Source organism: Protopterus annectens, chromosome 1.part0 (genome assembly GCF_019279795.1).
Source record: "Protopterus annectens isolate FY-2018-M chromosome 1.part0, PAN1.0, whole genome shotgun sequence".
Lineage (NCBI taxonomy): Eukaryota > Metazoa > Chordata > Ceratodontiformes > Protopteridae > Protopterus > Protopterus annectens.
In genome coordinates, this window is record NC_056725.1 from 639,708,115 (window position 1) to 639,730,744 (window position 22,630).

Below are 22,630 nucleotides of genomic sequence, written 5' to 3' on the forward strand. Positions count from 1 at the left end.
TCACAGTTACCATAGTGACAGACATGCCAGCATCAAACATCGTACCTGACTGAACCATCATGCAGATACAAAGTCTGTTACTCTATCACTTGTCCAGATTTGTAGGAGCAATAGGTGAGACCAGTCTCTATTTCTGGTGGTTTATCCCACCATCCATGAAGGCATTCCCAAGATTACATGTTGTACGAGGTAATGGGTTATGTCCAAGGCATATAATCTATGTGGAACATGTAATGTGTACGTGGCACTATAGCATACAAGTGGATACGTAGGGTTACTAATCTGTCTATTGGCAACTGTGTTTGTGTTTCTGTATGCAAATCTCCTCTGGCTGTCTTTACTGTGTGTATGCAATGGCTATACCATTTTGTGTGCATCTTCCACTCTGTGAACTCCCCCATTGCCAAACCAGTTTCATCCCTTACAGATGTCATCCACCTTACAAGCACAGTTACACAGTTTCTAACAGAAAGGCAGTGTGGTGCTTGCAATGGTCGTATCACTGTGTATTGTACATAAATAGGTAGATAGGTCATCTAATCTGCGAATTGTCAACTCTATGTGCATGTGTGTTTCAATGCAAGTGTATGTGTGTGTCAGATAGCTCTACCATGTTAAGGGCTTCTGAACCCACCACTGGCAATCCTAACAGCCCCTGCAATTGTCACCCACTTGAATAGTAGTGGCAGACGCTTCAACACTACATTACCTCTGTGGTATTTGTGTTATGTATCTAGCACTATCATTTGTAAGACTGGGCAGGTAGGGGGCTGTGCTCAGCCCTTCAACAGCTGCCTCATGTGCAAGACTATGACTCTGTGTGCACTACCAGCAAGAGAGGCCAGACTTGCATATGAGATAGCAGACACACATGCTGGTGATTGTCAGGTTAGACTAACACAGGCTGACCTGTGTCAGGAGTACATACCCCAGACCTGTCATACACAGTACCATGCATACTCTCACCAACTACATCAAGGCTGAGTAGATGGGAAAGAAATGGCAGGGGCAACAGGTGTTGATAGGTGAATATGTTGCAGTTAAAGTAATGGCCAAGTTTGTGAGGGACCTAGTGCCAATACTCAAGTAATCTCCTCTGTATGTATGAGCCTGTGGTACTGCAGAACACCCAGGTGACATGTATGAAGGCTAGCTGGTTGTGTCAAGGAAGGGGTATGTATGCAAGGTCACACTATCTGTCCCAATTGTCCCTCATACACTGTTGCATGCATACAGACCTGTTAAACATGTACATATACAGCTGTACCTTGGCTATGAAAAGGTCACTGTATTTCCACGCCACCATACTTGTTGTTGCTAATGTCAGCAGGCCCACAGCCTGCAGACACACAGACTCCTAGAACACAAACAGAATACAGTATGTGAGACTACAGTCAGTCAGCAGTACTAACAACAATAATGCATCATGGCTAAGAAGGTTCATACACTTCGATGTGTACCATAACTAGTGCCACCTTACACAGCATTATATTACTACATTGTACTATATCCACCCTATGCATCAGATCCATATTAGCATGGCTCTGCATCGATGGTGTGGATAACAGGGAAGTGGCACAGGTATCATCACATGCACAGGATGTGTTGTGGGTTTGCCAGCAGCCTAGGCTTGGCCATATGGTTGACATCATATGTGTGTATGTGTATGTGTGTGTGGGTGTGTGTCTATCTGGAGGGGTGGTGTTCAACTGGGCCATGCAGATGAGCTGTGTGTGTCTGGTGGTGACCCAGATGTGTGAGTGTATGCATACAATCAAGTCATGTGGTTTTCCTACACGGGTATGTTGGACAGACATGGACCGTACATGGCAAGATGTACAGTTCACCGTTTCCCACCAGGGAGATGGGAACTGGTTCTGCCAGGAGTCTCACTGGCACCACCAGGCCCAAGGCCAGATGCAGTACTACTCCCTGATGGTGACTGCTGTCTGCTGGATCTGTTCACCTGATGGGACCGGCCAGGACCACGTGCCCATGGCCTGCTCCGGTGTGGTGTGAACAGCACCCTCCCTTTGGTAGTGCTGGTGGTACTCCCACTACGGGAGTGTGAATGTGCACAGCCACGTGCGCTCTCAGCTGATCTTGTTGCTGACCTAAGTCCACATAGCCAGTGCCCTACTCCCACCACATGCTCAAGCACAGACATTTCATGGTCGAGCAATCACAATGTCTCACCCCACCATCTATCCATGACATCAGCAAAATGATGTACGGCGTCACCATTGCAATGGAGGTTGTCATGCATGGCAGGAAGTGCTGCATTCATGACCCTGAGCATCTGTTTGATATTGCAGTCAGTATGTGCCTGTGCCTCCATGACAGACCAAAACATGCGTCTGATGACACCTGCTGTGACACTTCCGACAGGAGCTTGATGGGCAGCAGTCCTTCTTCGAGCACCCCTGTCCATCAGCCTGTGTGGGACCTTGCCTGCTGTCTGGCTGTGGCAAGTGTCTACACTCACACTTGCCATAGTCACCACACTAGCCTGTTTCATGCCACCACCCTCCAACTGTCCATTATTTGTGGCTGCTGAGGACTGGGTATGTGTGGGCATACTGACTGTGTGCGGGGACATTGTGAGTGAAAGTGGGGTAACAACCAGTGGCACAGATTCAGCCCCCGACAACCCCATGCCTCACTATGACAACCATCATCAGAGTCCGCTAAGACACTGACATCAGGTTGTGAGGGGGAGAGACACCAACCCCCAAGTTCACCTGTGAGGGGAAGACAACATATGTAAATTAGTATCCTGCAGTATAATGTTTGCTAATACACACACACACAAGCACGCGCACATGCATGCACACACTCACACACATGCATGTACGTTCACACACGCGCACACATGCATGTACGTGTACACAGACCCATACAGGTGAGGTGGCACTAAAGCATTACACAGACCACACAGTCTCTGAATGATGACATGCATGACACACAATCAGATCACAACATACACACTCTGGACAGGCCCTCAACAACATGCAGTGCAGCTATGTTCACTTAATATTTCTACTAATATACCCCTCTGAGATACGTGAGAAGTGGTAGTATGTGATGGACCTTCAGCTAACACACGCTGCACCAGTGTACACAATATGGATGTACCCCTGTATAGCACAGTGGCAATACCTATAGAAACATACTTGCCAATATGTTACAGCTCCTGTGAATAGGCCCCCTGTGATGACCACAGTAATGCACTGCAGTTAACCCCGCCACAAGTGAACATGCACATATTGCAATATGGCTAAGAATAACAGTTGTGTGCATGGAAAAATGCATACTCCTATCATGCCTAGGGTATTGGTGCACCACAAGACATTTCCATACTTACTGGCTTCAGGCTGCTGTTCCCCAGCCAGAACAGAGGGACCTATGTAGTTGTGGGGGAGAGGTATTGTCAGCACACTCACATGTGGTATTGGTACAGGAAAATTATGAATATCTGAACATGTATAGTACAAGCTCTGATACTACACAATTTGATGTCATTCACTACAGATGTGCACTTGTGTGCATTACAAAACCCTACCCACAAATGCAGTTTGACCTGACATATGCTTCTAGATACTCCCAAGGATGCCAGTATGAATTATTTTTATTTATTATTTTACATTTGTTAACCAGGATAGTCCAACTGGATATATGTCCATTTTCAGTGGAGGCCCGGGGAGAAAAACTCCAAAGAGACAATGTTTACAGAACATACAGACAAACTTGGGTACATATTTCATCTAGATCCATAATGGTATCTAGTTATTGACACTTACAGGTATAAACTACAGATACTTATAGGTATAAACTACAGACAGATACATTTTACAATAGTTATTAAACAGTTTTACATTGTTCATACTAACACTGTTATATGTATGTTATCATACCTTTGATGTGGTGTACATTTATATGCAAGTAACAGATAGGACTCTAGTTTAGGACAATGGTTACAAAAGTACTGGAGTGGATCCGGCATTAGTCTGGAGTTGAACAGGGACATAACCATTTGTTGCTGAGGTAGTTGTAGATAGCTTTTTTAAATGTAGGTAGTGAGATAATCAGGGATAAGGATGCAGGCAGGGAGTTCCAGATTTTGGCCACATAAGAAGAGTAAAGGGAGTCTCCAGCATGGTTGTTGGATCTAGTAACAGTTAACTGTAATTTGTCAGTTGAGCGGAGTTGCCTAGGACAGGAATATTGTTGGACAATGTTAGACAGTGAGGGTGATATATTTTGTTGATGGAGTATCTTGTGAGTAGTAACCAGCTGATTATAAATAAGTAAGTTAGGTAGTTCCATCCAGCCCAATTGCTTTACGTTTAGGCAGTGATGTGTTCTGTAGGAGCTGTTGTTAGCAAATTTGGCTATCTCATTGTAGCAGGTTGTCATTTTATTGATTTCTGTTTTGGATGAGTTAATCAAGATGGGTGAGGCATACAGTAGTGTTGAGAGAAGGTGTGTACGTGCAATTGTAGTTCTAGCATTATGGGTCATGAATGCTTTATGTTTGTAGAGGCTACTTAGCTTTTTGTTAGTATTTTTAATGGCCAGATTGATGTGTACATCAAATTTGAGCTTATTGTCAATAGTAATACCTAGTAGTTTTGTCTGGGCTTCAGGTGATATGGGGGTACCGTTATTAGAGTGGATAGTAAAGGTGCAGGTGGGGGCAGTAGTAGTTGAAGGATGAAATAGTAGGAGCTTGTTTTTTTGGGGGTTGAGTATCAAGCCATTCTCAGTGAGCCATGTTTCCACTGAGTGAAAGTTATCCTGTGTCTTTTTGTGGAGGTCTGGTAAAGTGGGGGCGTTACATATTATAGTTGAATCATCTGCATATTGAATAAGGCTTGAACCTTTTGCGACTGAGTGAAAATTATTTGTAAAAATTGAGAACAGCAAGGGGCCCAGTATAGATCCCTGAGGTACTCCGAGTGTTACAGGTAGGAGTGGAGAAAAGTTATTATTCCATAGTACTGCCTGTTGTCTATTGTTGAGGTAGTTTTTAAACCAGGAGACTGATAAGTTATCTAAGCCTAGGTTTACAAGATGGGAGATTAGTTTTTCATGGTTAACCATATCAAATGCCTTTGATAGGTCTAGGAAGAGGGCTGAAGAAAGCTTACCATTATTCCTGTTGTGATTAATGGTATCTATGAATGCCAGCAGGGCGGTGGTTGTGCTATGTCCTGGCCGAAAGCCATGCTGTGTATGAGATATGAGCTCTTGGTCAATAAGATGGGTCATTAATTGATGGTGAATACATTTTTCTAATATTTTAGCAAGTGGGGATAATATTGCTATTGGTCTGTAGTTAGATATGTCATAAGAATTTCCCCCTTTGTGTAGGGGTATGATGTAGGCAGTTTTCCAGATCAAGGGTACTGAACCTTCTGAGATGGATCGGTTTATTAGAATTGAGACTGGTTTAGCTATTTCATTTGCTGCTAGTTTTAAGAATTCATTGGGGAGGGAATCTGCTCCTAGTGTTGTTGGTTTTAGTTGGGATAGTAGTTTTCTTATATAGGAGGTTGAGGTGGGTTGTAGCTTAAATGTGGGGCTGTTGTTAGGTTTTGGGGGGGGGCACTTGTAGAATTTGGATAGGTTTGGTTTTGGGCAAGGGCAAGTGCAGTCTCAGTAAAGAATGAGTTAAATGATTCAGCTATGTTTTCTTTTGTTAAGCCTGTTGTTGGGGGTGGAGTAGTGGTTTTTCCAGGGTGTAGTAACCTATTTAAGCCTGCCCAGAATTATTTTGGATTGTTTGAATGTTGGGTTTGAGGGGTGATAAAGTAATTTATTTTATCTTGCGTAACTAGTTTCTTAGTAATATTTCTTATCTGTTGGTATGCTTGCTGTGTTGCTGGGTTTTTGTTGGACCTCCAGGCTGTCCAGGCACTATTCCTTTCTTTTATTTTTTTGTCTTGTTTCCCTTGATAGCCATGGGACTGTTTTAGATTTAATTATGGTAGTTCTTGGAGGGGCATGCCTGTTTAGTATCTCTAGGAAGGTAGAGTTGAAGTGTTTGATAGCTTCGTCTAGGGGTAGATAATACAGTTGCGACCAGTTATAGAGCGGTAGATCTTGTAAGAAGTTTTGTAAGTTGAAGTGTTTTTTGTTTCCTATTGTTTGAAGTATAGGGGTTTGGGGGTGGTGGGAGTTATATTTGAGTAGGAAGGTAGTTTGATAATCACTTAGTGAGTCAGGAAGGGTACCTGCTAAATATGAGCAAGGTATTTTGTTTAGTAGAATCCAGTCTAAAAGTGATTCTCTTTTACTGTTCTTGTCGATTCTAGTGGGTTCTTTGATTAGTTGAGAGAAGGTAAGTAGGTTGATATGATTAGTGGGAGCCTGGGAAGAGCATGTGAGCCAGTCAATATTAAAGTCCCCTAATAGAATAGTTTCTTGTGGCATGGTTTGTGATAGCCATTGGAGTAGATTTTCCATGATGGGGATATTATTGCCTGGGGGGATATAGCCTGTAACTAAGTTGATAATTTTGTTGTTACCTATTTTGAGCTTAGTTAGGAGTATTTCTGCCTTGTCCAGAGAGGGTAAAGTCAACTCAGTTTTAGCTATGGATAGTGTATTTTTATAAAGTAGAGCAATGCCTCCACCTTTCTTCATTGGTCTATCTTGCCGAAGGATACTGTATCCAGGTGGTAGTATCTCTGTATCCTTGGTGATTGGTTTTAGCCATGTTTCTGTTAAACTGATTATATCTGGGAGATATTGTGACATCAGAGCATGAAGCTCATGTATCTTTTTGTTGCTGCTCCTGATATTTAGATTTAGAATGAGTAGACTATTTGCTGGTCTGGTATTGATTTGGGTTAGTTTGGGAGGTTTTATATTAGTTGTAGGATTGGTATCATAAGGACCTGGGTTAGGGTGGATATCTCCATCATTTAATAGTTCATGTTGTTGTTTTTGTAGAGTTTTCACTATCTTTTGCAGTATTATTATGTTTGTGGGTAATATTGGATTTGGGGTTGGTATTGATCGGTTTAAGAATGGCATAAGTAGTGGCAGTGGTGTTGAATAGGGTGGGGCTTATTGTTAGGGAGTATGTAGAAGGGATGGGAGAGATAATGGATGTGGATTTATGATTGAAGGAAGAGCTATTTTGTAATGGGTAGTTGTAACAAGTGATATGGTAGGTAAATGCTAGGAGTAGTAGTAGGGTTGTTTGCTGGAGGTAGATGTTCATTGTGATTGGCTTTGGTTGATTGACAGGAATGAATTAGAGTGATGTAATTAAGTGTATGAGGGTAGTAAGGGTATGATAGGTAATAGGAAATGTAGAGGGCGGGAAGGATGTTGAGTGGATGTAAGTTAATTGTGGGAGGGACTGGACAGGATTGGTAATAAGAAATGTAGAGGGTGGGAAGGATGTTGAGTGGATGTAAGTTAAGTGTAGAAGGGACTGGCCAGGTATAAGTGTAGGTGATATGGGGATGGGTGGTAATTGGGGGTAGGGTAGGGGAGCGGAGTGAGCCCGCAGGGCGAACGGAGCGGGTAGAGCCAAGTAGTGAAGGAAAACAATCAGAGATGTGAAAGGTAAGTTCAAGGTAAGGTATACAAGGAGGTCAGGGGCTTACCAATGGAGAGAAGGGAAGAAAGATAAGACAAAATTCAGACACAAGGGGTGAGTAAGGTGGTACCAGAGGCAAGAATAGAACAACTTAGGTTTGAGGATTTGTTTTGTAGGAACAATGTAACTGGTAGGTCACAATGTTATACTGCTCTAGTGTTTATTCCTTGTAACAACAATAGATATATCACAGGGGGAAGATTGGGAGAGTTGTAGGGAAAGTAGAGGAAACAATAGAAAGCCAGGGGGAGAGATAGAGGTTAGAGTAATGGATGGTATAGAGGATAGTGAGTGGGAGACTATGGCTGCTGGTATTCCCAGTAGGGACCGCTCACTTAAACTAATAAAACAGGAATTAGTTACAGTTGTAGGAGATAATGAGCAGGTTACACATACTTGATGCGGTATAGAAGTGATATCCACTGGGGCCTTACCTGGATGTTCCTGCCTGTTGTCTGGGTGCTACCCACCTCCATGAGAGAGGTGTGGATGGTTTCCTGGGGTGCGGTGGCTGCCCCACAGTTAGCGAAGAACTCCTCTGTAGATTTCAGTGGGGCCTGCATAGCAGGACCCCCACCTGTGGCTGTTCGATCCCTGGCCACAGCTGCAGCCGTCTTCCAGGGATGGTGAATAAGGTCAGTTGCCCTGTGCCTGACCTGCTGTTAGGTATGCCCATGATGACCCAGATTGTTGATGGTTTCCAGTAGGTCATTCCACAGAGCGGTCTGTTCCTGCTGCTGCTGTTTGCTTCTGCTGAACAGCACTGTGTGGTGCAGTCTTAATGCATCTACTATTGCTGCAGTCTCAGATTCCAAAAAGGGTGGTAATCACTGTTGTGGCATTGCACCAGAAAGACATGAACAGGGAAACACATCACAGGACCTCATACTTTGGGCACCATTATGTACAGATCCTGCATATCCAAGTTTGCTAGTACTATCTACCACTAACACCCACATCATACCCCTGCCATCTATCAGCATAGTATTTGTATGGGTAGTCTCACCATACTGGCATTACAGCATGCATTTCACTCCTGATTCTGATTTTCATGTTCCCCCCAATGAGGACCATTAATGTACATAATCCTTCATTCATCATTCACATCAGACGGCACATGCAGCAGCTGGGGACATCACAGAAGTTCCTTACCAGGCCACAGCAGCCCATCAGACATCTACCGTACACCTATAGGCTATGAGGACAACCCTCTACCTGGTGTCATACATACCCCTTAATAGTTACCTCAGTCTTGCATGCCATGCAGTCACACACTCCACATTGCTGGGACTACTGCATGTGCTCCACTCTTTTAACACTCACACACACACAAACATACACACACACACACACACACACACACACACACACACACACACACACACACACACACACACACACACACACAACCTTGCTACCTATGGGCCCTTTAGCCCAGACTTTAAGGTTGTTCTGACTGCCACAGTCCATCTCTTTAACAGCTACTGTAAGGCCCTTAACAAACAGTGACAAATCCTACTGTGTGATGAGCCTATTAGCAAAATGTTAAGTGTGACCAAGACCAAGGCTATTGGAGTGAGCTGTACAGTGTCACCAAGTGCATATGCAAGTACTCTAAGAGCTGACTTACTGCTATACAGAACAGACACAATGACAAGGTTGAATGATATGTGATAATAACTAATAAAGGAACAAGAGAATACTCTCTCAATGCAGTAACTACACCATTTAGACTCATAGGGATTCATTTAAGACAACATTGCAGGACAGTCTGCAATACATACAGGAAACATGTAAAGTACTAGGTACATAGGTTCATAGCATGATACTAGGCTATTGGCCTGGATGCCCTCATAAGCCTAGCCCAGAATTTTGCCCATGTCCCTTCAAAGACAGCATATGTTTCCCCTGTCCAGCTGGGACCCAGGTGGGATCCCCGGGGTGTCTTTTCTGTTTCCCATGCTGTCATCCAGCTTCTTCTTAAAGAGGGCTATAGAGGTACTCTGCTAGATATGGGGAAGGAGTGTATTTTACAGACAGTGTATTGTTTGAGACACAAATCTATCCTGCCAACAAGTACTATTCATGTCACAGACCAGGTGAGGGCCTTGCGTGTGGATTGCGTGAGTGGAGTTTGTCTTATGGATATGCAGAAACTCCATCAAGGCTGGTTTGGAAATGGTCTTGTATGCCAGACAGAGGTCACCTATGATTAATCTGTATGATACTGAGTAGAGGGACAGGGCTTTCAGCCTATCTGTATAGGATAGGTGTTGCAGACCCTGGATTTTCCTGGTCAGGAACCTCTGTAGTCTTTGCAACTGCTGCATGTGCTTGGCAAGATACATGCCAAAGGAGCCATTGTACTCGGTAATGGGTCTGATAAGGGTGGAGTACATTGATGTTATGGCCTTCTGGTTCCTGGATGACATACCCTTATTTGTGAGGTGGGCCATGTAAATAGCATTCCATACAATGGTGCCACCACAGTGGGAAACTGTCAGGTTGCTATCAGCGTTGGTGCAAAAGTCACCTTACACCTGATTTCATGCTCAGTACATTGTTATTACTGTCATAATTAGTGTGGATGACATCTACCACAACAGGGATAATGCTGCATTTCCTGGCATTCATTTTGAGGCAATGCTTCTAGCACCAGTCATTAATTTGGGTAAGGGCCTCTTGGAGGATGCTCACATCAGTAGGGGAATGTAAGACAGTGGCCAGCTTGCAGTCATCTGAAAACCTGGTCAGCCACAGACCACTGGTTTTGTCTTGAACCTCAGAAATGTATATATCTCAAACTGTAGAGACCCCCAGACCAATCCTTGGGGTACACCACTCTTTAAGGGTCTACTACTAGAGGTGGCCTCCACTATTTTGACCAAGTGGGTACTATCATTGAGCCAGTTAGTTACCCATCTGGTAACATACAGGTTGATGCCTAGCTGTGTAGGCTTATGTATCATAGCCAACTGGGGATTACTGTCAGAAGCTTTGGCTAGGTGAAGGTAGGCAGTGTGCACTATCTTCCCCTCATCCATGTGTTTGTTGACCGCTTGAAGAAGCCAACCAGGTTTAATAGGCCTGATCTCCCTTTGACAATACCAAACTGTGTGGGCTCAAGCATTTTGAGGTTGCCGATATCCCCGTTTATAAGGTCCTTGATAATGCCTTCCTTGCCCTTGCAGATGAGGCTAGTTAGGCTGATGTGCATATGATTGGCTGGGTCAGTGGATTGCTCCATCTTTGTGTGGAGGGATGACAGTGGCTGTCCTCGTGCAGATGGGATAACACTGGTGCTCAGGCTTTGGTTGACTACAGTGTATAATAAAGCTGAGAGCTCATGCCTGAGTTCATGTAGGATGCAGCCAGGGATGGTATCAGGCCCCATTGAGACTTCAGTTTGTTGCCTTTGAGAGGGCATTGCGGACCTGCTCCCTGATGATGAGTGGAGGGGGGCAGGTGCTGTGCATGTCCTTGTTTACTGATGGGGGACAGGGTGGTGAGGTGTTCACTTATTTGCAGCAGGTTGGCTAGATCTATGCTGTATGTGTATGTGGTGTTATTGACCACCACTACAGAGCAGATTTAGGTGTTGCCTCTGAGATTGCAGACTTATGTGAAGAAGGCCTTGTGATTGGCCTTAGTGGATGTGTCCAATTTACACTCAAAGTTAGCCTTAGGGTAATTCACCTGTGACCTTATTTGCTTGTTCAGACAAAGGTGAGATTGCTTCCATTTGGCACCTGCTCCTTCTTGGCCCTGTACAGCAAATATTTCCACCTATTATGGAGTTTGTGTATTGCTGCTGTCCACCACAGAGGTTTACTCTACCATGAGGGAGATGGTTTTGTCCTGTCTGTATTGCTGAGTCCATACAGCTATGTAGGTGCTTGTATAGTATTTTAGTGTAGGCTTGAACATTACTGCTAGTTCCAACTGACAGGACAGTGGCTGTGAAGCTACTTATACCTGCTCTGAGGAGATTTATAGTCAGTTTTGGAAAAGTGTTTTTTGTTTGACCCTGACAAGGGAGGGCAGGGGAGATGGTGACTTCAAAAGTGATGGCTTTATGGTCAGATCTTACCAAGGAGGATGACACTGTAGGAGTGCTTCTGTGGCTACTCATGTTGGTTAGTACCAGGTGCGGGATATATCCACCCGTCGTAGGGGTGCTGACCAGCTGATCCAATGCAATGGCACTGACAAAGCCAAGGAATCTCTGTGCATTCATGTTCAGGTAGAATAGGTCATGCCTACTATGGTTGGGTAGTTTATGTCACCCAGGATCAGGGTGGATGGTTGAATCTTGACAGATTCAAGTAAGTCCAGATAGGTGTAGTGGGTATCCTGAGTCATGTTTGGAGGTCAGTAGCTAGCTATGATTTGAATAGGTGTTTTGTCAACAGTTAACTGCACTTGGGGTGTCTCCTGTGTGTCATACTGTTTGACCAGCCTGGAGGTGTGTATGTGTATGATAAAGCTTAAAACTCCACCTCCTTTGGCTTTGCTGCCCTCCATTTGGGGTCTGAAAGTATGGTAGGATGAGTAACCTGGCAAGGTTAGTGCGCTCTCCACAGCTTCAGACCAGGTTTCAGTGACTGCACAAATGTCAGCATCCCCCAGGACAAGGAACACTTGCAATGACTTTAGTTTCATGCTAAGATTCCTAGCTCTTACCAGCATTACCTTTACATTTCATTTATAATAAGCTTTCAGGCTGGTAATTTTCTGCTCATGGCTTTGCCTAAAAAAGGCACTATGGGGAAGGCAAGTGTCTTTGTCAGAAGCCTAAAGCCCAGGGGAGACAGATGAAGGCCATTTCTGGCAAAGCATTGTGGTCTGTCAATCATGTACGGTCATATGACTGAGACAGCAATGATTCTAGGCTCTTAATGTGATTGCATCTCTAACATATTGTATTCCTAGGTGGTAGTAGCACACAGTTGTCTGTGCACATAAGGAAGTGGCTACACTGTGTCAGGATGCCCATATCAACTGGACTAACATGATAAAGCACAGGAAATTGTCCGTCCATGGTTATCAGCATCTGTGAAAGAGAGGTCTATCTGAGCATAGCACCTATAGGTGTGAGTATGCCTGGATAACATCAAGAGAGTACCTGCAGGCGAGGGCTTCACTCACACAGGAGTGCAGGTAAGGGAAAGAAATGCAACTGAGATACCTCTCAAAGTGTTAAAACTGCACAAAAACACAAAGCCATACACATGCTGGGTTTAAATACCACAACAACAAAGGTAAAAAAGGAACACTGGGAGTGACCAGTCAACCCTTGTCCCTGAGCTCTTAGCTCACCATCCTATGGCAGACCAGTGCCAGCCAATTCACTTACTCCCAGTAAGTGCAGGCAGGCCCTGGACAACACTAGATGGCATAGCAGGAAACACAAGAATCACATAAACACATGTGACTGTAGCAAAGCTTATAACCAGACTATGTAAAATATATTTAAAATCTTTTTAGGTCAGTGTAACACAGGTGAACAGATGCACACTTAAATATATGACAATAGCAAACAAGAGCAAACAAATTTAAATGGATTAACCAATTAACCAATAGTAAAGCTCAGAACAGAGCCCCATTCCAGCACTCTTCATTCACACAACTTCTAACTGCACACTCCTGCCACTAGGGTGCAGGGGAACCCTTTCCAAAAAAAGTTGGCCTGGATTAGTGTTCAAGTTATAGAAACAAAGCTATATTCAGCAGGTCAGGATGTAGTGTATGCTACAGTAAACATGGCGTACCAATGTCAGAACAACAGTTCAAATGAGCAGTCACAATGAGCCTTTAACCAGCAAGTTGTAGCTCAGAAGGGCATAATGTAGCCTCCCCTCCCTCAGCATTGCAGACCACAAACCTACTTCATGTAAAACAGCTGGCCTGAAGCCCATGTGCTTAAACGCACAGCCTTAGCATAACAGAATTACATCAGGCTACTGACAAGCAGTAATAAGCAGCGGAATAAGTGCAATTGAGTCATTGTAAGAACAGGCAGTGACAGTAAATTGAAGTAATACAGTTGGAATAGACAGAAACACAGTAACATGTTTTTTGTTTCTAGGTTACATGGGAAGGGATGAAACACAATAATATCTAGTTGAGAAACGAAGTGGGGCAGGGTGAGGTGGGTGGGCCCTCTCTCTAATGATATCTGTTTACTCAGTAGGATAAACTGATGAGATACAACTGGGAGGTGTGTTCAAAATGAGATTCGTAGTAGGGGAGGCCAAGTCACATGCCAACAAATATTTGAACACAACAGGGGGAACCCTTACAACTCCAACAGAACAGAAAACTTGGATTCCAAAATAGTGGTAGTCTGAGAAGTACCCTCTCCTCATAGCTCCTACTTCTTATATTGGGTTATACACTAAATTCAGTGAATTCCTGGATTTAGACCATATACCTTTAAAATCCAATCTGTTAAAAAGAAATTAGAACTGAAACCTATACAAATTCATGAGACTAGTGCTATAATTCTGCACGGTTTAATCAACAGCAAGAAGACAGTGATCCTACACGTGGATATTTAGAGGCCTGAACTTTCAGCACCACAGCAATTGACAGTACCCATAAGAAGCAAAGCTAACGATGCCAAAGGAAATTGAAAATATGGACTTTCAAAATACAAAGACAAAACTATCTGCTATATCAACTTCTCTAGAGAAAGAAGCAAAAAGACTGAGATCATCTAAAAGCCTACAAGAACAAACAAAAGATCCATTTAAGCAGAAAGGTGACGGAGCACTATAGACTGATGAGCTGAAAAGTGCCCTACTTCCACTACACTCAGCTATTCAAGAATTATCTGAAAAAATGAACTCCTTTGGATCTGCAATAAATAAAATAGCCGATCGTCTAGACTTGGTAGAGAATAAATCCAACTCAAATGAAATAGAAATAGAACGTCTGAAAAAACAAGTTAAATCTAGAGACAAAACAATATATGACATCCAAGCGAAAATTGTCGACCTAGAAGCTAGAAGCAGATGCAATAACCTAATAATTAGGGGTCTTTCCGAGAAATATGAATCCTACCAACTAATTGAAACCATTACTCAAATATTTAATAATCTTCTACATGTGAATAACTCTCCAACTAAATATACCATCAAAAGAGTGCATAGAGCCTTACGGAAGCAACAAGCAACTTCATCCCCAAGACCCATCTACATGAAAATGCTCAATTACCAAGATGTGCAAAATATTCTTGCAGCCTACAAAAAATCAAATAACTTCTCTTGGAATAACCAAACCATTAATATGTCACAGGACCTACCCCTTGAAATTAGAGAAGATCGTCGCAAACTTTCCCCCTATTGTACCAACCTTATTGCCTGAAAAATTAAATTTCAAATGAGGTTTCCATACTCTCTGTCATTTACCTTTAAAGATGTGAAATTCACTATGTCCTCACCAAAAGAGGCGGACATAGGGCCGGATTCACGAAGGCTTGCACGGAGTCTAAGAGTAGTGTAAGACTCCATGCAGCCTTCGCGATCCAGGAACAGCCCAAAGTCCGTGTAAGAGTCAAGCTAAAATGGCTCTTACACGGAGTGGGCGTGGATAAGCTAATCACCTCACTTGCAGCTGAATAGCATGCAAATGAGGCTGATTAGCGATCCAGGAAGCCAAGAACAGCCCGTGTAAGAGCCGTTTTAGCTGCAGAAATGTACTCAGTTGACAACTGAGTACGTTTCTGCAAACACGGCAATGGAGCCATGTCAGCTCCAAATAAAGGGTGCATATGTTATAGGCAGCATGCCAATGGCCAAATATGTGGCCATTGGCAAGGTAACCCCATGCAAATATATGAAAAATATAATTTTTTCGGCAATTGCCGATGTGTAAACCAGCAGCCCAAGACAAACGGGCTGCGCTGCATAAACATAAAACGAAGGTTTTAAACCTACAAATGTAGGTTTTATGCAATACATGGAATGTCAATGGAGGGACCAGCAGAGGAAAACGAACATGGCCACCGTGTAGTGGTTGCTAAGGGGGGAAGCTGAGTCTAAGAGATGTAACTAAGCATTAGTAGGCAATCTGATGCAAATGAGTGTAAGGATACTGAATTCCACTGTCACATAGCAAATGAGCACATTCTGAGTAGTGTAAGAGTTACATACGGGGGAGGAACAGAGTAGGAGATAGGTGACATCACAGGGGGGAATGGTAGAAAGAGATGCAGTTCATTGGAGTGTAGAGTTACATGACAGATGTCAGACAGATATCAAGGAAAGAGGTGTGCCACTAAGTAAACATGAGAAAGTCAAGAAATGGAAGGTGTACACTGTTGCCTACACCAAAGTTTCTTGCTGGGCGTGTATGCTTGCGTGTCGCGCCACGAAACGTGAGTAAGGCGGTGTCTTGGCGTGTAAGACAGTGTCTTGGCGTGTAAGGCAGACTGAGCATGTGGGAGCGTGTTGGGAGATGTTTAACACCGTTTGCGCTGGCGTGCAGCGTTTTAATCGAATAAGCAGATCCAAAACTGTGTAAGTATATGTGCACGTGTAAGCCACTGTGAGCGTGTTTCTGCTGGTTTGCACACGGCTCCACCCTGAGGAAACAGAAAGGAAAAAGGAAGCAACAGATGTACTAGGAAGTTAGCAGGGAATACTGCTGGAGCTAGCAGGTGAAAACAATTAGATGCAGGCAATTACACAGGCAGAATACTAGGCCAGCCCAGCACTTAAAACTCTGCAAACAGCAGTGCAGAATGTTTCTCTCAAGAGACACTGCAAGACAGGAGTTAAGTTATCAGAAGTGAAAACTGAAAAAGCTGAACTCAGAGCAGAAATGTTAGGGCTGCCATAGCTGTCATAATGAGACATAGGCGACTTGCTGAGGGTGGTGACAATGCAGATGGTGCCAGACAACCAGCAGTGAGGAGACGGAGAAGAGTGTACAGGCCCAGGGTCACCTACCATGGGTTACATGAGCTGGAGATAGTAGAGCGCTATAGAGTGGACAGAGACCTCCTGCAGCAAATAGTGGAGCTGTGCAGGCCACGCCTCACACACAGAACCAACAGAGGGGAACCCATCCCAGTGGAAACCAAGGTATGTGTTGGCCTAAGAATACTAGCAACAGGTACCTTCCAGAGACCAACTGGCGATATGATGGGGATATCACAGGCATCAGCTTCCACGGTACTGCACCAGTTCCTGGATGCCATGTCAGCACATGTCGGTGATCATGTATACTTCCCCAATGCCCGTGAGGTATTGGCCAGCAACATCGTCTCTTCCAGCAAATAGCGGAATACCCTGAGGTAGTGGGTGCAATAGACTGCACGCATACGCATCAAAGCACCAGCCGGTGAGCGGGGTAGGGCATACATCAACCGCAAGGGCTTTCCCTCCATCAACTGCCAGGTCATGTGTGATGCCCAGGGCATAATAATGAATGTGTGTGCTGGCTGTCCTGGGAGCTACCACGATTCCCACATCTGGCATTTGACGCAGCTGTACCAGACATTTGCCAATGGGGACATCCCGCACGGACACCTAGTGGGAATGCAGGATATGCACTGGAGCCGTGGCTGATGACACCCATCAGAAACGCACACACACCTGAACAGGAACGCCATAATGAGGCACACGCACAAACACGTAATGTAATAGAGCGTGTGTTTGGGCTGCTCAAGTCACGGTTCCGGTGTCTGGACATATCTGGTGGAGCCTTGCAGTACACACCAACTACATGTACCCAAATTGTCATGGTATGTGCTATGCTACATAATATGATCTTGCGAAAACAGCTGCAGCAGTACCAGCATAGGGCTGGGCCAAACAGCCCACCTCCATCGCCAAGGCCACCACAGGCACAGCGTGACTCAGAGGAGGAACAACCTGAGCCTGCCCCAGTAGGCAGAAGGAGGTGTGCCCAGTATGCCCTGGCCTTGGCAAAGAGGCAACGCATAGCACATACATTGGCTCAGTAGGAACCTTGGGAATGATACCCCTCTCTGACTCACTCATATAGTAACAGGGATGCCTAACGTGACACAACCTGCTCACAAACATGTACAGGGAAGTGTAATATGTGCATCCGACAGAGGCAGCCCTGCAGCACCACCTGAGGCATGAATGCTATGTGTTAAGTAATGTAACACCAAGTACCATATGCACACCTGAGGACCCCGACTAACATCCTACCCTCAACAAGCAGCATACCACAACATGACAACGAGATGATGAAGTGCAACAATTGACTGAAGTATTGCAGTTAGGCAAAGGGGACCCAATGTGTGCCAGTCTGGGATGACATGCTGAGCATGACATGATGCACCACCTGCTAGGACTGGCGTGCACCTATCAGTGCAGGCCGTATGGATACTGGCAAAGGCTGTTGTCACGCACAGTGTGCCCTGAATAGGTAAGGCTGAAAACACAAAACTATCTCCATAGGTACCAGAAGAGATAAGAATAAGATAAGGGATAAGTTCAAACAGCAAGATGCATGCAGTCTAAGCCCACCCAGTATGGAGAATGTTGATAACTGTGCTGTAACAGAAATCTGAGGCAAGGCTCACAACAGCACCCTAACACTACCAGGTTACACCTCATACTGTGCTGTACATCCTCAAAACTTGGAACAAGCTACAAAAGGAGGGTGACTAGCAAGAATTGTCAAGGATAACCACACCCCCATGTTGGTACCACCACAAAAAGCAGCATGGACTAGCCATGCTCAAGTAACAGTGGCTAAAACTGCCCCCAGTTTATAGCCTGCTACAGACTACTGGCCCAACACCAGGAACTGCATCCAGCCCATGCTGGAATACATGAATATATCAAGTCCTCCAAACCACATTATATTGGGCGACTGCAAATACCCAGACACATAGACTGGGAGCATTATACCAGCTGCAACAGTGTAGGACAAAAGTTCATCGAATCCACAAACCAAAAGGCCCAGGAACAACGTACCACCCCCACAAGAGGGGTAAGCATACTGGATGTGATAATCAGCAACATGGGTACGGGATGTCAAGATGAGAAGTGTATTGCTCACTGGTAAACCCAGACCATATAGTAATCACACTGGATATACAAATCCTGACCACAGTCCCTAGCCGGAAAACCACAGTGGAAAACATGTGCTAAGCAATATTTGCACACCTCCAAACTGATGTGGAATCCATTCAAGGTCCCGTGCAGGTGCAAAATATGGGCCACACCTCAGAACCTGTAATACAGCCATTCCATGAACACTGCCAGGAATGCTTGGATTATGCAGTCCCAAATTAAAACAAGACACAGTGCCTAAATCTGGCATGGTGGACACCAGCCATAACCAAAACATGCAAGAGAATGAGGAAGCTACTACATGATAGAGCAAACATGAACAATGAAGTAATTACTGATCAGTAGTATGGCAATAAAATCTGTCCACACATGCAATCCACTAAGGCCAGCCACAACAAGTGGAATCTGTGAATCCTGAGGCAATGTTACACCTGCCCCAAGTACACAGACAACCCCCAACTCCACCCAAGAAATACAAATATATGTGAGAGATGCAACCATCCATCCAAACCGGAGGCAGAGCTCCCTCAACTCAGTACACCCAAAACAAGTCAGTAGGAGAAGGTAACCACACACACACACAAACACATACCCACATAGACCTATTACAACTGCAAACCAAACACATAAACACAGAAATACATCCCCGGAGGCAGAAATCACAAACACAGCACACCAACAGAGGCCACTAAAGCAGACACCCAATGAAACAGCCTCCAAACATAGCACATGCAACACATAGCACACGAAGCTGGTGTGCCAAACAGTCACAGGCCAGAAGGAGAAACAACATGCCTGATACAGTTGTAATAGGTGACTCCATAGTCAGACACACTGCTGTCCCACACACCAGACTGAACAAGGGAAAGGGTACAGTAAGCTGCCTGTAGGCTGCCACAATATGCCACATAACACAAATATGTAGGTCACTCCAAAGCAAATAGAAATATGATGCAGTCATAGTCCATGCTGGTGTGAATGACCTGAGATGTACTGCCCTAGACTACATGTAAAGAGACACAGATGAGCTATCCGATTATGTAGTCCAGGCCGGTATGACACTCACCGTTCACAGCAACCTACCCTTACCAAGAATAATGCCACAGTACAAACACGGAATGATCAGTCATAGCAAGTAGCACACTTACTGGTGTCATTCCAAGGGGATCCAATGTCTGTCTGCTTGGGATGTCATGCTTGACAAGCCATGCAGCTGCCCTTGGGATGGCCTGCACCTGTTACCCCTGGGCATCTGAATATTGGATAAGGCCTTTGCCACCTCCATACAGCCTTTTGTAGGCAAGGCTGAAAAGACTGACCCACCACCCGAGAAAACATAAGTGGGAAGAAACATAAGGAAATGCTGACCAATGCCAGATGTGTACACCCCAATATGCATGCTCGAGGCCATCCCAGAATAGAGAACATCGATGTCTGTGCAGTGACAGAAACCTGCTGCAAGGCTCCTGACAGCACACCAGCACTACCAGGTTATACCACGTACCATGTGTCATGGCCCCAAAACCTGGAACACAACATAAAAGGAGGTGAGTATCCATAGGCAGCACAGACACCCATACGTCCAGGTAACTGACAATGCACAAGGCAGTGGAGTTCACCCATGTGCAACTAACTGTAGGCAAGACTGCTGTGCAGTCTGTAGCATGCTACAGACCACACTCTCACACACAATAACCCCCCCAACCGTCCTGAAGACACTGGACAGTATGAATGTCCCACCAAATACCAAACAATGTACCACGAATTACCACATAGGTGGTAAACCGTTATGTATGGAAGGAGTAACCAGGGACCTAGGGACACAAGTGGACAGTAACCTGTTATGTGACACCCACATTGCCAATGTGGCTAGGAAGACTGTCTACATGTGACACCGTATCAGGAAAGGAGTCACATCTACGGCAACAGAGGTCACTGTGCCCCTATACTTTTCCCCAATCATACCCATAATCCAGTACAATGCCTCATATGGGATCTACCTTACCTGACACCTGCAGCAGTTAGAAAGACCTCAAAGGTACCTCACCAAGAGGATAAAGTGTCTCACATATATGTCATATGCTGCCTGGCTGTAGACACCCCAGCTGAGACTGCCCACACAGAGGCATTGCATGCCTGTTGTAGGAGGCCATGCCCAACACAGGAGTAATGGACATGCTCCACCCCAGACAACACATATCCATTGGAGCTGCGAGAGTGAGAGATGTCAACCTCAACAAATAATGAAATAGGATGTGCCGGTGGGACAGATACATAATCCAGAGGCTCCCCACACCCTGGACCAGAATCCCACTCCATGTTAGGCAGAGCCCCTCACTGACACTGTTCAACAGGAATCTTGCCAAGTGGATGGATGATTGTAGAGTTACAGTGGGGCCTTCACTGTGTCATGTCCAGACAGAGGCACAGCAAAGCAAATCATAAATGGCCATAATATCCACATAGCAAGGGGTCTCAAAAGCCACACACACTCTGGCTAGGCTAACAAATGCCCAGGGTGGATAGCCTAGTATGAACCTATGAACCTATGTAGATACAAATTGTACAGGACACTAAGGATAATCCCAAGGCTTACACAACTGATGGTAGGAGCCATGTTGGGAATTCACAGATATGCCCTGAATCACACAAATACCACAAACACACACACATATTGCCAACATACATCCTGACAGGTGCAGTGCAAACCCCCCCACCCCCACGAATGCAGAATATCTATCCCAGCAGACTGCTGGCCCCCTGACATTGCAGATGCTGAGGTAACAGGCAACATCTCCAAAGCAAAACACACAGCAGCAATGGTACTTTTCCGAAGTACAAGCAAACACAGGAGGGTTATGGCTAACAAAGTTTGCAGATGACTGCAAACTGGGCGCCATAGTAGAAAACACATCTGACACAGATATCCTTCAGAAGGGTCTCACAGAAACGGATAACTGGTGCCAGAGCCATGGCCTAAAGTTAAATGCCAAAAAATGCATAGTCATACCCTTCGGGAAAACAAGGTTACCCCTAGCTACCAAATAGGTGGCAATCCACTGAGTACAGAAGAAGTTATCAGGGACCTGGGGACCCAGGTTGATAGTAGTCTGTCATTCGACACCCATGTAGCTAAAGTAGTTAGGAAGACCTTCTACATTGCCCACCTTATCATGAAGGGATTCTCATCTAGATCAAGGGAGGTCATAGTCTCCCTATACTCATCACTCATCAGACCAATGATTGAGTACAATGCCCCATTCGGAATGTATCTGACCCGACACTTGCAGCAGCTGGAGAGGCCACAAAGTTCCTCACCAAAAGGATAAAGGGTCTCAAACATCTGTCCTATGCTGCCCGACTGAAAGAACTCCAGCTCTATTCAGTCGCTTACACTTGCTCAGAGGTGACCTTTGCCTAACATACAAGGCCATGTCAAACCCAGATTTGATGAATATGCTTCACCTCAAAAAATCTAGATCCGTCAGAGCCACAAGGGCGGAGACTTAAACCTCGACACGGCTATTAATAGGACGTGCTGGAGGGATAGATTCATCACGCAAAGACTCCCTATGCTGTGGAATAAAATCCCGGTATATGTGAGGCAGAGCACCTCGCTGGCCTTGTTCAAGAGAAATCTTGACCAATGGATGGGAGATCGCAGATATACCCCAGGGATTACCTCAGTGTCACTGCTCAACAGAGGCACAGCAAAATAATGGGTATAGTTCCCCATACTAAAGGGGTGGCGTAAGCCACAAAACTATGGGCTAGGCTTGTAAATGCCCTCGGGCAGATAGCCTAGTATGAACCTATGAAACCTATGAACCTATGAGATGGTGTCCTGGGCTTAGTGCAACATGGAGTCTAAGATGAATGGAATGCCAAACCACACTACTGCTCAATGTCAGCCTTACCACAGAATATGTACCCAAAGAACAGTGTACAACAACAG